We start from the raw sequence: 15,331 nt of genomic DNA, 5'->3' as shown, positions 1-15,331 counted from the left end.
TGGTCATGCATCTTTATATTGACTAATGATCTTCTAACGTTTGCCTAATATCTTTTAAATCTAATCCAGTTTGTCACAATCATGTATCCCACTAACTCACGATCGTGCATCCTTAGAGTCTATGTACAAGCTTGCACACAATAATGCCTAACTATACACTATCTTATTACATAGCTATTACCAGCATACACCTATGCACATCTAGATTATCTTCTTCCTAGGGTGTGTATGGTTGTTCACCTCTACATGTACAATCGTACACCGTTGTCTTTCCTATGATTTGTAGCATTTTCTGGTGATTAGGCTCTATTTCCTAGTACATGAAATGTAAATCTCTACCCTATAATCACATTTATCATCCCATAATATAATTTTATAGCTATTTACATCCATATAAAAAACTCAACAACCATATTCGTCCAACATGCTTACACACACACATACACACATCCATGTTAGCACCACACCTGATTTACTATATTCTAACTTTTTTATTAACAATATAGCGGTTCATTTTATATATGTCTAATTCCAAATCAAACAACCAATAAAAAATATATCATGCTACTTGTCCTTCGATGATGCCATCATCAAAGCTGTCACAATGCGAAGGCCTCCACTTGGCTGTAATGACTTTTCTGGTGGCTATAAACTTCTTCTCAAGGCTCTTTAACTTCCAAACTCACAAAGTTCTCCCTACTCTCTTTTTCTCTTCTCTACAAACAATTAATGAGTTGAAAAAAAAAAAAACCCTATCATCACTGATCGCTTCTTTTTATTTTAGCCAAATAACTTCACTCATAGTTATGCCACCATCATGCATGATTGTATAGACAGTTTTTGTGGTGACAATCACATTCCATGATTGTTAAGAAGGTTCTTATCCAAAATTTAAATGTTGTACGATTGTACACTTCTTTGTGCACGGGTATACATGGTGACCAACTGGCATTGTTCACATTTATCGGATCTACAGACATGCATTTCCCCTATGCATGGTTATACATTCTGTCAATACTTAAACAATTCATATGTCATGCAAGAAATGACTATTTTGCCCTTCTTTATCCATGCACGGGTATGCACTCTTCATGTGCATAATCGTACAAGATCTTCTATACTTAGCATATATGCACCATTCAATTCAAAATAGGACAACACAAAAATACCCCTAGTGCATACATGTGGGTGTGACTATGCACTGACATGTTACATCAGTTTGAAACTTATAACTTTGATAGATGAGATTTGTTGCTACCTTTCAATAGAGTTATTAAATATGATGATAATCTTACTATATTATCTTTACTCTTGGTTAAAATATTGCTAGAGCTATGAACGTGTCTAGATTAACTATCATATGTGTTTACAAGATTCTCACAATTAAGTTACATGTTGATCCCCCTATCACGGTTCTACCAATATAAAGACATTCATTACAAATATAAATACATACAAATGCAATAACAGATGAAGAATTGCCAACTTTATAAGTTATAAAATATAATTAATTGTTTTGAATGTGATTACAAAACTAGTCTCGATGATCTACTTTAAAATACCTACTCTAGCATTAACATACACCTTTTTAGCAATTAGTGGATAGAGACCAGAGGGAACAAACTTTAAAGCGTGGGACTTCATTGTCCATGACATTTTCATGTTATATAGAGTTGGGGAGACCATGATGTCCCCCACTTAGTTAAGTATGTTGTTGCAATACCTTGGATATGGACTTATTGATTTCTCTTAGATAAAATTTTTTCTAGTTTACTACAAGGCTGGTGGTTATTACGATAGCAAGAAAAGACTTAAAAGATCTTGCGGTCACCAATATTTTAATATTATTACAATATTAGACAAAGTAATTGCCGTTAGAAGGCCTATATTTTTATTAGTTAATTTAAATTTTTTATTGTGGTTTGTTGAGTAGTTTATTTTGAAAATTTTGGATTATTTAGATTGAAGAAGAAGTTTCAGGGTATATTAACTTTGGCTTGTTGTCCCCAATATTGTTGTCGTTTCTCGATTGACTGATTCCTCTTGAATGTTTTCCAACGACCAAGAAACAAGAAAAAAAGAAGATAGGGAGTAAAAAGAAAAATGTAAAATGATGAGGGTAAAATAAGAGTGTTCAAATTATTAGGATATTAGTGACATTAACCTTACATATTAGGTAGAAAGTGAGGAATGGATAGAAAAATGAACTTCCCATCTTACCAATAAACCCTTGTCATTCGGCCTTATTAATCAGCTCAATGTGACCCAAATCTCTCAGGATGTTTCTTGCTTCATTTGGGAAAATTGAAGGACAGATCCGCTCAAATTGTTCACATAATCAAGTCCGAGACGTTGGCCATATCTCTCTAAATTAAAAAAGGCGAAAGCCATGGAAGAAAGAAAATCAAATGCCAGATATTCTGGGTCCTCACAGTTCTCACTCTGCAGGCAATCTAATTCAATGCAACGTAACTCACTGACCCACACTTCACACCCTCATTTTTTCTACTTCCCTTCATTTTCATTTTCATTAAGTGCTAGAAAGCTAAAGTTCTTTACGCTTTCGTTGCACTCTTTTATTTAGTAATGGACAAGGGCAGGTGGGTTCTGGTGTAGGTAGTTATAGAGAGAGACTAGTGGAACCCCCAAGTGTTGGAAGTGGAGAAGAGAGTTCTAAGTCGTCCAAGGTCACATTTAATTGACTCGATCTTGAATTTCAAGATCAAGAACAAAAGTTTTTTAGAGAATAAATGTTGTGATCGACTATTTTTGTTTGTTTGGTGATTATGTTTTACTAGGGTAAATTAACAATTTTGAAGAGAAATCTAATTTCGAAAAAGAATGGTAAAAAAAAAAAAAGAGAAAGGAAAAAAGAAAGGTACATAATTTAAATCACTATTATTAAGGTATTTTTATAATTTTAATAAAAAATAAAGATTAACCGATTTTTAATATTATATTTTGTAAATTAAACTATTTTTATTAAGAAGAGTGAATATGAAATACATTTAATCGAATATAAGAACTTTGATAGATTTTTAAAATTGATCGGTTTAACATCTTTTGTTTGTTTTGTTATAGGTTGACTTTTTTAATCTTGTTTTCGCTTTCTTTTCTTTTTAGACAAGATGAACTTAAATTGTTTTTATGTCTCCTTGTAAGCTCATTGTTTCTGTTTTTATAATTTTTTTTGCTTTAAGAAAAAACAAAGTTAAAAATTGTGGTAAATTGTTGTCACTCCAAGCAGACGAGATAGGTCATTTGGCATATAAAATTATTAAAATACTTATCGTATTAGAAAAAATTGAGATAATTTTCTTTTTTTTGATTAATTGGAACCCTCTTATATTTGTTACGGATAACCTGAAATATATCAGATAAGTCAAAATTTTATAAGTATAATAAAAACTTAAATATAAATTTTATCTTAAAATTTATAATATTTTATTAATTTTACTCACCCTTAGTCTAAATTGAGATAATATTGTTTCCCATGGACTTTTCCAATAAGTTACTTCTCAACTTCTTAAAAAAAAATTTACTAATATCGACAGGTACCGACACCAGCCAACGTATTAAATGGTGCCTCAACCAACATATTAAATAGCGAGATACTTGGTGAATGAAATGGTGACTTCTCACAGTAAAATCCATGTGCAGATTCAATGTAAGGGTTTGGTTCGATTTCATCCATACAAGCCGGGAAGGCCCCATCTTATCAACAGTAGTTGGATTTGGTGATGAGGATAAAATCACACCTCAACTTCCTTCACAAAAGAATACCATCCACAAAAAATCTTGATGCTTATGTATTTACTCCGAAACAGTCTAATCAATTGTTTAAATAAATGAACGGAGAAGTAAATGTAAACTCTGTGGGGGTAGTTTGAGTGATTAGGAAAAAAATTCTATGTATAAAAGAGGATGAGTTTATATCTTTTTCGATAATATATTACGACCAAATTTTTTAACTTTTTTGATTTAGTGATTCTGAAGTCAGTCACTGAAGTTTGTCATTTTATTTTACAGTAGTTGCATTTGGCATGGTGTGGGTAGAACAACACATCGATTCATTTATTTTTTAGATAAAAATCATGCTAGAATTTTAGCACATACAAAACTGTTTATTTGAAAACAATCTGATTAATTATAATAAATTTATCAAAAAAAATTATATATACTTGATTTTGAGTACACAAATGGATAAATATATAATATGTTTAAATGAGATTTTGTGAATTTTAATTAACGATAAAATAATACATAATAACTTCCAAATAATAGCTTGATTATAAAAGAAGATGTTCTATATATAAGAGAATATGAATTCAAATCTTCTCCGATAATATATTAATATCAAATACTTAACTTACCTGATAAAATCAAACTTTTAAATTATCTGATTTAATGATTGTAAAATTAGTTACTAAACTTAAAATTTGTCTTATTCAGTGTGATTGATTCGATTTTAAAGGTGGTGATCTAATTTGGGTGGTGTTCTTTGTTAAAAAAAAAATTAATCATATATTTACATGTAATATTATTACTCATTTATAATGTGTGGATAATATTGCTCAAAATTTATATAAATGAAGAGACTTTATTTGATGGATAATACAGTGATGTGGTACATTTGTCTGTCCTGCAATTTTCTATGCAGAGAGCTTGAACGTGAGACCAGATTCAGCCAACTTCTCTGCCATGATTTGAGAAATTTGCGCCACCATTGAAGGAGAAAGAAAATTCACCCAATCTCCAACTTCACCCTTTCTAAACAAATGCTTATTCTCAAAGTTTTTGATCGATTTCCCAGATTTATTCACCTCCAAATTCTTCATTTTATCAAAACTACACAACTTCGCTATCTCTTTAATCACACCCTCCTCCTCCTCCTCCACAGAGAAAGGACACCCAAGAAAACTTGCCAACTTCTTCAGGTTCGAAACAATATCTTCTCTCATTTCCTCATACTTCAAGAACAAAACCCCGTTAGGATTCTTCAAGCTCTCGTTCCAGTACCCTAACATATGCTCCCAAAATGGACCAAACCCTATAATTCCTTCGCAGTACATTTTGAAAGCCTCCTCGATTTGAAATGGGGCGACAGATTTTGGTCTCAAGTTGGTCAAATAATGCCATGAAGAGATGAAAGTATCAAGAGGGTTTCTGCATAAGTAAACGATCTTGGGGGTGGTGCTTTTGATCGACTCTTGCAGCATTAACGAATTGAGTGGAATATGCGTGGCGAAAAGTCGAGGATCAGGAGCTTCGAGAGATCGGGGATTTCGCTGTTCGAGTAAAGCTTGTACTCGAAAAACGGCACAAGATCATGAGGATTTGAGTAGAGTAAAGGGTGAGTTTTTGAATCGAGAACGTCGAAACGTTTGCGATTGATGATGCTAAAGACCAAGCCTTTCAACCAAGTGGTGCCAGATTTCGGTATTGTGGCTAAAATAACGTCGGATTCTCGAGATTTGAAGTGATTTTGGAAAGAAAGAATGGATTGAATCTCCTTTGGCTGGCACCAAAAGCCTTGGAATTCATAAAGATATGGCGTTCGCCATCCCTTCTGTCTTGGAAGAGAAAGGCGAAAATCTTTAAACTCTTGCGTTAAGAACTTCTCTTCTTCATCGTCTTCAACTCTCGCCGCTACGAATTGGGTTTTTGTGCAATGGCCATGAGCCACGGCCATTGAAGTGGTTGTGATTGCAGAGCTCGGCATTGTGCTTTGGTGAAAACGATATGAAAACTAGAGAAATTGGGATGCGAAATTCAGAAGAAAAGACTCCATTTATATAGAGTTGGATTTTGATTGGCGAGATCAGTTGCTTCGAAAAAAGGGAAAAGATGTCCCAAATTGTTGCACATTAAGCACATGCACGAAAGGGGCAACACACGGCATTCAGGGTGCTCAGGTACTCCACTACTTCTTCAGTTTAATTTGGGACAGTGGGGTGGGCCTGAGTGATTCTTTTCACAAATATGGAAAAATACGATGTTATTACCAAAAAAGGTAAGAAATTTACACGTCATTCTAACACTACATTAGGTAAACTTATCTATGTGTAATAAAAATATGTAAATCTATTTTAAGTATATAAATAAATATACATTTATATATATTATTATATGATAGAATAATTTTAAATTAAAGATAAAGTAGTATTCAATCATGTGATAACATTTATAAATATATATCATTTATATATTTAAAGTAAATACACATAGTATTATTCATTTACAGTATAACAATGTTTGACTGAATAATATTTTCCGACTAAGTTTTGGTCATTTTAAAGGTTTGTAAACTTACAATTCGACCTTTACAATTCTTTCAAAACTTTATTTGTCATAACTTCATGAACTCCTTTTTCCATAACAAAGACAATTTATTATTGTAATATCATAATTATATAAAATAAAAAACTCAATTTTTTGTTCTCCAAATTTCTAATTTTATAAAATAATTTTTAGTAATGATTAAATTTTAATTATATATTATGTTATATTAAATTTAATAGTTGATTCGATATTTTATATTTAAAAGATTAACTAAAAAATCTATAAAAAATGGTTAAAATTATAATTAATATTATTATATTTTTTAAACGTATTATTGAGAATATATCACATTAAACATATATATATATATGTTTTATATATTTTTTAAATCTAAATTTTATAATTATTTTTTATAAATAATTTTTTTACTATTTATTATAATATGTCAGTATAATTTTCATCCTATTTTTTTCATTGTCAGATTTATTAATTAAGGTTTATAAAAAAATATTATCTGATGATTCATGTAATCTTTATATCCACAACCTGCACTCCTGGATCTTGCAGACTGCACCCAGGCCCCCCACCATAAATCATGAATTTGCTTAATTATACTCATACACATTTTTACACTAATAATATTACGTATACGTATTTTTTATATATAATTTAAATATAATAATATATATAATATTATTATATAATTAAAAATTATTTTATTTTTAATTTAAAATTATTTAATTATATAATAATATATTATTTATATATTCAAATTATATACTAAGAATTTATATATATAATTTTTTATTATATTTACGTAGGGTGGTTGGAAAGACGACCGTCTTCTCAGACGAAGACCATGACTTCGTCCTCGCTTGGGAAGATGAAAAACTTCGTCTTCCCCGACGAAGTTCTTCATTTCCCAAGACGAAGACGAAGTCGATCGAGCCTTAAAATAGGAGGAAAACATTCGTCGGAAGGAGAGGCTGCTTCGGGAGGGAGATATCGTCGGCAATGGAGCCGGAACGGTCGTCGGAGATTTCAAAACCAAACCTTAGGATGAAACTATCATTTTTTAAAACTTAAGTTGGGAAAAAATTTTAGTTTTTAAAGTTTAGGGGGGCAAAATAGGATTCTATTTTAGTTTATTTTTAATATTATAGCAAAAATAATGATTTTACCTTTACCACCGTTAGAGTTTTGTTAAATCTAACTAGCTATAGGTGGGTGTTTGGTGTTTCCATAATTAAATGGTGGAAACTTGAAAAAACATCAAACCTTGCGTGGGAAATAGTCGTTTGGCCTTTGCTTAATTATACTCTTACATATTTTTACACTAACAATATTACGTGGGCGTATTTTTTATATATAATTTAAATATAATAATATATAATATTATTATATAATTAAAAATTATTTTATTTTTAATTTAAAATTATTCAATTATATAATACAATAAAATTATATGTACCTATTTTAGGTACACAAATATATACACATTTATATGTATCATTATGTGATTAGATGATTTTAAATTAAGAATAAAATAATAACTAATCATATGATAACACATATGAGTATATATATATATTTATATACCTAAAATAGATATATATAATATTATTTTATATAATAATATATTATTTATATATTCAATTATATACTAAGAATTTATATATATAATTTTGTATTGTATTTACGTAGGGTGGTTGGGAATAAAGTCTCAACCAATTAGAAAAATTCCGGGTCCACGCAGATATCTCTCATTACCCCGATAGCTCCCCTGTCACCATCAGGGGATTAATAACCAGGCGATTCATGGCCACTCACTGGGGATATCTGCAATGTTAAACAAATAATTCATCAAATAAAACTGTTATCAAAAGATGAAACATATTTACAAACCCTTTAGTATGCAAGATTTTTAAAGTTAATAGGACTAGAGATTGGTATATTTTTAGAAGTCACATTTAATATTGACAACTCATGTGAAAAACTACTTTTTTTTAAATATATGTTAAGGCCAAAAGACTTCTTTCTGTCCCAAGTTAGGTGTAATCTTAAATTCATACTTTCTAATTTTCAAAAACTCAAACTTCTATCCATAAACAAAATTTTATTAAAATTCTTAATTAAAATTAAGAGTAAAATCATCATTTAATAAAAAAATTTTAAAAACTAAAGTTTTATTGTTTTTTTTTCTCTCAGTTTAAAAATATAATAATTTTTCCTTACTGAAATTTTGAAAAGTAGCAATTTCCCTTGCTAGAGTTAACTCAAAAACCAATTCATTTTTCAGCGATGAAATCCACTCTAACAACTTTCTCTAAGATTTGTGACATTTTTCTGACATGTGTTACAGACCTAATGATAAAAAAACCAACAAAATCAATCGAATCTCATAGGATGAAGACGAATATCAACCAAAGGTCTGTGAATCTCGTTCGTCTTTAACCACAATTGGACGACTTCTCAGCTAGACCTTGTTAGTTGTCGTTGCTAAAATAAAACAAGCGACAAAGAGGGACAACAAATCGAATCGATAATGAACCCATTTTTGATTTTTTTGATTTGTTGAAAATTGAACGATTGAGATAAAGATGTCGATGAACAACGTAGAGAGTGTCGGGAGGGAGAGACAAAGTCAATCTTTACTAAAGCCATGAAGAGAAATCTTTAATTACTATGTCAACGAACTTTCTAAAATGAACTTTTTTAAATAGTAAAAATTGAAATTATTAAAATATTTATAATTATAATAACGTAAATATTAGTATTTTTAATTTAAAATTTTGATATTAACAGGAGTTTAATTAATTATTAAGTCAACAAGAGTGGGTGATAGATTAAGTTGACATGTGGGGTCGATATGACTTACTTTTTTTTTTTTTTTCTTTTTGGGTGTTGACACAACTTGAATATATACACAAATCTGTGAGTCATACGAGGTTTCACGGGAAAGCAATTTGGTCAGTTCAGAAGGATAGGACTTATGAAATTTACAAAATATAAAGAAAGATTTCATTTTAATCTCCAATCACATAATAATAATAGTTTGTTTCTTTCTTGGATTGCCAAGACTGGAGCCTATAGGTATAATATCCATTTGATGGATTTGATAGATGGGCCCCATATTAAAAATTCTGGCCCATTTGGATTTGACAGTATAATAATTCTAGTCTTGTGCTTGATCAACGGGTGAGATCCTCCCATCTGGTAGCAACGTATTAAAGAAACTTTAATTCACGTGGGCTCTAGATAGTGGGGAAATTATAGAAAATGGCCAAAATACCCCCACTAAGCAAAAATACCCAAAATCACTATTTTCAAATAAAAATACCCAAATTTACTATTTTTAAGCAAAAATACCGATGACTTTTTCTAAAATATCAAAATTACCTTTCTTCTCATTTATATAAACCCTCATCACTCATTATGAGGGGTTAAATAAAATTTTATTAAAATTACGGGATATTTTGATATTAAATATTATAAGAGCTTTATAAATTTCTCAATGAAATTTTAGAAATAGATAATTAAGGGCAAATGAAATATTATTAAAATTGAGGGGTATTTTGATATTAAACATTGTAGGAGTATTATAAATGAAATTTTAGGTTTTTTCGAATTTCACCATTTTACGATATATAGACTCATATTTTCTAGATTTCTGAAGAATTTTTTAATTGTTGCCATTTTAGGGTATTTCAACTTTTAGAATTTGAATTTCAGTTCTATTTTTTCGAATTTCACCGTTTTACGATATATCCACTCGTATTTTCTAGATTTTCGAATAATTTTTCGATTGTTGTCATTTTAGGGTATTTTAACTTTTAAAATTCAAATTTCAACTCCGTTTTTTTGAATTTTACCTTTTTACGATATATCGACTCATATTTTCTAGATTTTCGAATAATTTTTTTGATTGTTACCATTCTAGGGTATTTCAACTTTTAGAATTCGAATTTCAGTTCCCTTTTTTTGAATTTCACCGTTTTACGATATATCGACTCATATTTTCTAGATTTTCGAATAATTTTTCGATTGTTACCATTCTAGGGTACTCAACTTTTAGAATTCGAATTTCAATTCCATTTTTTCGAATTTCATCGTTTTACTATATATCGATTCGTATTTTCCAAATTTTCGAAGAATTTTTCGATTGTTACCATTCTAAGGTATTTCAACTTTTAGAATTTGAATTTCAGTTCCTTTTTTTGAATTTTACCGTTTTACGATATATCGATCGTATTTTTCAAATTTCTGAAGAATTTTTCGATTATTGTCATTCTAAGGTATTTCAACTTTTAGAATTCAAATTTCATCGTTTTACGATATATTGATGGCCAAATGACTATTTCCCACCCAAGGTATGCTGTAATCTCAAGTTTTCACCCTTTAACTATGGAAACACCGAATACCCACCTATGACCAGTTAGTTTTAACAAAACCCTAACAGTGGTAAATTTAATCTCATTTTTCCCCCTAACATTTTTTCCCTAAGCTAAGTTTGAAAAGATCGTATTTCCCCGTTAGGGTTTATTTCCAAACCCTTTCACTTTCTCTGGTGCCATCGCCGGCCGTCTTTCCCTCCCGACGGTTTCTCTTCCACCGACGGCCCCCCTCAACTCCACCCCAACTCATCCAGCACAGAGAGACGTCGTTCGAGAAGATGATCGTCTTCCCAAATGAAGACGACTCGTCTTCCCTGACAAAGTTTTTCGTCTTCCACGACTTCTCCGACGTCGATCGGACATCCAAATGGGAGGAAAGAGATCTTCAAAAGGAGAGAATACTTCGGGAGGGAGAGACCGTCGACAATGAAGTCGGATATATCACCGGAGATTTCAAAACGAAACCCTAAGGTGAAACTGTGATTTTTTAAAACTTAGGCTAGGGGAAAATTTTAGTTTTTAAAGTTTAGGGGGGCAAAAGTAGATTCTATTTTAGTTTATTTTTAATATTATAGAGAAAATAACGATTTTACCCTTACCATCGTTAGGGTTTTGTTAAATTTAACTAGTTATAGGTGGGTGTTTGATGTTTCCATAGTTAAAGGGTGGAAACTTGAGATTGTCGCATACCTTGGGTGGGAAATAGTCGTTTGGCCTATATTGATTCATATTTTCTAAATTTCTGAAGAATTTTTCGATTGTTGTCATTCTAGGGTATTTCAACTTTTATAATTCAAATTTCAGTTTCGTTTTTTTTAATTTCACCGTTTTATGATATATCGACTCATATTTTCCAGATTTTCAAAGAATTTTTTGATTGTTGCTGGATAGTAACATCACTCAAATCACATATAAAATGAAATCAAATACATATCTATATATAATGACAGATAAAGTATATCGCACACATACGCACATACAATAAATATATACATACAAATATACAAAGAACGATAAATAAACAATGAGCTAACTAAATATACATCCGTGAGCTACTCGATATAGTGAAAATACAACTGCGATGCTAAACGTCAACGCATAGAGGTAGACGACTCTCGAGGAAAATCGACGCTCCGTGACAACGTCAAACACTGAAAAAAACATAACATAAACACGCCACAGTCACCGAAGCCCAGTCCCTGCTGAGGGACATCCGTCGCTCGATATAAAGTAAGGGAATCACGTCGTGGAGTCTGTCCAGAAACGGTCCAAAAACTCATCGCCTCTAATAACGCAGGTATAAATGTTATATACGGTCGCATCCACTGCTCAAGAGACCCCATATTCCTTGAATATGATACATCCGAATCGTATACTGTAATCAATCACTCACAAAAATCTATAACTCCAGCCATCCAATGTGCGTAGTCGAAGTTTATAAGGATGTAAACCTATAAACAGTGACAAATTTTAGTTAATTATAGACTAATTCAACTAATTCAATGTAATGAAAATACATATATACTATACTTGATCGACCATCCCTCATGGTTTGTACAACAATCTCGAGGTGTACGCTGTCTCAACCATCCTCGTGATGAGCCCCGAAAACTCAAACTCCTCGTGTGGCTGATGGGATACGAACCTCGTGTGGCTGATGGGATGGTATTGCGGTATCAATGTGGGATATCGATCGGATATCGTCGTCCCTCTCCTATACGAATGTAATAATAGTTCTTAGAATAATAACACTGTAAACATTTTTTATGAGTAATAAATTAGAAGTGGTTTTACAACCTGAGCGACGGGGGCTGGATATGTACGCGTGATGATGTCCTCCAAATGAGCCATACGATCCTGTAATCGAGTCATATCGTCACGTAATTGAGTCATCTGGGAAGAGATATCATTGCGAAAACTCGATATCTCACGTAAAATCGTAGCACCCCAGTACGCTAATGTAGCATCTAATGTAGATATACTGGGTGATACGAATAGGGGACACTGCTCGGTGGCATGATGGGTAGTACGGTCTTTCACTCTAGGATGGGCTGTTGTCCGTGGACTCTGAACTACAAGGGAACATAGAGGCTGCTCCATAACAGGAGGCTGAATAGGCTCCTCATGTGTCTCAGAAGTCTCGACGGGTACATTTGAAGGTCCTGAGGCTGGAGAAGCCTTGTCTCCGATCGCGAGAGGAACTGAAGAAGATGAGGAGGAATCAACATAAGTAAACCGATGTACTCGCGAATCTCAGCATACCATGGTAAACCCTCCTCGATCGATGATGGACGAAGGGGGAATGTGGCATCCTCCTAATGATAAAGATATATAAGTCAAAATAATTGCAACATATAATGAATTAATCGACTTATTAATTAACGAGTACATATCGGATCACTAGTGAAAATACGACCTATATAAGTCCAACTAGGGACGTCTCACATGCGCTACCTAAATATCCGTGGGGACGCATAGAGATCAACAAGGTCAATCCAATCGTATAACATGTCTAGAGTGTCATATATCTAATACTGCAATATAATCATTTACGATTTAAATAAATCAATTCATATTTTTTCCAATTAATATATATAATCAATAAATTAAAACTAACCTGAAATGCGAAAAGAAATCTGTAGAAGTCGTATCTACGCATCTCACGCATCCGTCCAAAGCACACTTTGTCACTCGTTTGTGACATAGACTCGTATGTCATCTGTCACACGGGACACCCTAGTGGTAGGAATTAAACCCGTCCAAATGATCAGCCAACTGTAAATATTTTGAAGACACCTTCTTTCATCGATCATTCCCTAACAAAACCATGTGAAGAACATACAATAAGGTCATCTTGACAGCGTCAATATCGTCATCCCCCTATGGCCTTGACAAGAAAACACACTCTAGGTCATGATACTACACCTTCGGATAACCTCGAAAATACGTATCTCTGATCTTATGTCTGGAGGAGCGAGGAATATATGAAGAGATATCAATGTGTCGGCTAATCAAAAGACCCATCACCAAAGCAAACTCAAACGGGCTAAAACGAACATCAGCCCCGCTAATCCTAAACCAAAACTCGTCTCTAGTAGAGAATCGATGTAGCTGCCGTAGTAGAAATGAATGAACCAATATTTCAGAGAATTTGGTCTCAGGCAAACAAAGAAGATACACGAAACATGTCCTCTCAAATAGTCGTAGCTGATCCGGAGTCAATGTAGACGTAATCCTAGATAATATTGTGCACTGTGCACGACATATCAGATCTATTCGGAAGTGTCTGGACTCATCGAAGATTCGTAACTCGTTTTCAACACGTTTTCTTTTGCGAGAAATATCCTACGAAAATTTATAAAATTCGTTAGTCATTCATAAACAGCAAATATGTAAACAAATGTCTTCATGGAAAAATCATAAAAAGATAAAAAATACAAAACAATAAAAAAAGTGATCACAAAATTTTAAAAATAAGATTTCAGGATCGTAAAACAGTTAAAAGGAAAAAACGAAACTGAAATTCAAATTTTATAAGTTGAAATACCCTTGAATTTTAACAAACGAAAAATTATTAAAAAATCTGAATAATACGAGTCGATATATCCTAAAACGGTGAAATTCGAAAAAATGAAAATGAAATTCGAATTTTATACTTTAAAATACCATAGAATGTTAACAATCGAAAAATCATTCAAAATTCTGAAAAATATGAGTCGATATATCCTAAAACGGTAAAATTCGAAAAACGAAACTGAAATTCGAATTCTAAACGTTGAAATACCCTAGAATGGTAACAAACCAAAAATCGTTCCAAAATCTAGAAAGTATGAGTCGATATAACCTAAAATGGTGAAATTCGAAAAAACAGAAATGAAATTCTAATTCTATATGTTGAAATACCATAAAATATTAACAATCAAAATTTGAAAAATACGAGTCGATATATCATAAAACGGTGAAATTGGAAAAAACGAAATTAAAATTCGAATTCTAAACGTTGAAATACCCTAGAATGGCAACAATCGAAAAATTGTTCCAAAATCTAGAAAATACGAGTCGATATATCCTAAAACGGTGAAATTGAAAAAAACGAAACTGAAATTCGAATTCTAAATGTTGAAATACCTTAAAATGACAACAATCAAAAAATCATTCCAAAATCTGAAAAATATGAGTCGATATATCCTAAAACGGTGAAATTGGAAAAAATGAAAGTTGAATTCTATATGTTGATATGCCCTAGAATAATAACAATCGAAAAATCATTTCAAAATCTGAAAAATACGAGTCGATATATCCTAAAACGGTGAAATTAGAAAAAAACGAAACTGAAATTCAAATTCTAAACGTTGAAATACCTAGAATGACAACAATAAAAAAATCATTCCAAAATCTGGAAAATACGAGTCGATATATTCTAAACGATGAAATTTGAAAAAACGAAAATCAAATTCGAATTCTATGCGTTGATATACCCTAGAATGTGAATAATTGAAAAAACAGAATTGAAATTCGAACTCTATCAGTTAAAATACATAAGAATATCACTAATCAAAAAAATCGTTTATAAATCTGGAAAATATGAATCGATATATCATAAAATGGCAAAATTCAGAAAAACGAAACTGAAATTCAAAAGTACGAGTCGATAT

General features: G+C 31.7%; 1 pseudogene; it reads right to left on the bottom strand.

Moving 5' to 3' along the window:
• Positions 1–4,559: 4,559 nt before the first annotated feature.
• LOC123193577 lies at positions 4,560–5,782 on the bottom strand (annotated as a pseudogene).
• Positions 5,783–15,331: the final 9,549 nt, after the last annotated feature.

Source organism: Mangifera indica, chromosome 12 (genome assembly GCF_011075055.1).
Source record: "Mangifera indica cultivar Alphonso chromosome 12, CATAS_Mindica_2.1, whole genome shotgun sequence".
In the NCBI taxonomy this organism is placed as follows: domain Eukaryota; kingdom Viridiplantae; phylum Streptophyta; class Magnoliopsida; order Sapindales; family Anacardiaceae; genus Mangifera; species Mangifera indica.
The sequence above is the reverse complement of the archived record's forward strand: the minus strand, read 5'-3'. Positions and strand labels throughout refer to the sequence as shown.